General features: G+C 66.3%; 1 protein-coding gene across 1 annotated transcript in view; it reads left to right on the top strand.

Moving 5' to 3' along the window:
- DENND4B (DENN domain containing 4B) overlaps nucleotides 1–344 on the top strand; it is a 43,896-nt gene that overhangs the window by 1,308 nt on the left and 42,244 nt on the right. The window lies entirely within an intron of this gene.

Genomic DNA, 344 nt, shown 5'->3' with positions numbered 1-344 from the left:
CAATGGGGACACCCCCAGGGACACCCCGGGGTGGGGACAAACCCCAGGGACACCTCCTCACAATGGGGACAAACCCCAGGGACACCTCCTCAGAATGGGGACACCCCCAAGGACACCCCGGGGTGGGGAGACCCCCAGGGACACCCCCTCACAATAGGGACAAACCCCAGGGACACGCCGGGGTGGGGAGACCCCCAGGGACACCCCCTCCCAATGGGGACAAACCCCAGGGACACCCCCATTAGGTGGGGAGACCCCCAGGGACATCCCTAGGGACACTCCTGGGACAGGGACACCCCCAGAGCCCCCTCCTTGCATGACCAGGAATGGAGACACCCCCAAAG

The sequence above is a fragment of the Geospiza fortis genome, unplaced genomic scaffold (assembly GCF_000277835.1).
Source record: "Geospiza fortis unplaced genomic scaffold, GeoFor_1.0 scaffold375, whole genome shotgun sequence".
In the NCBI taxonomy this organism is placed as follows: domain Eukaryota; kingdom Metazoa; phylum Chordata; class Aves; order Passeriformes; family Thraupidae; genus Geospiza; species Geospiza fortis.
Note: the sequence above shows the minus strand (reverse complement) of the source record. Positions and strands in the feature narration are given on the sequence as shown.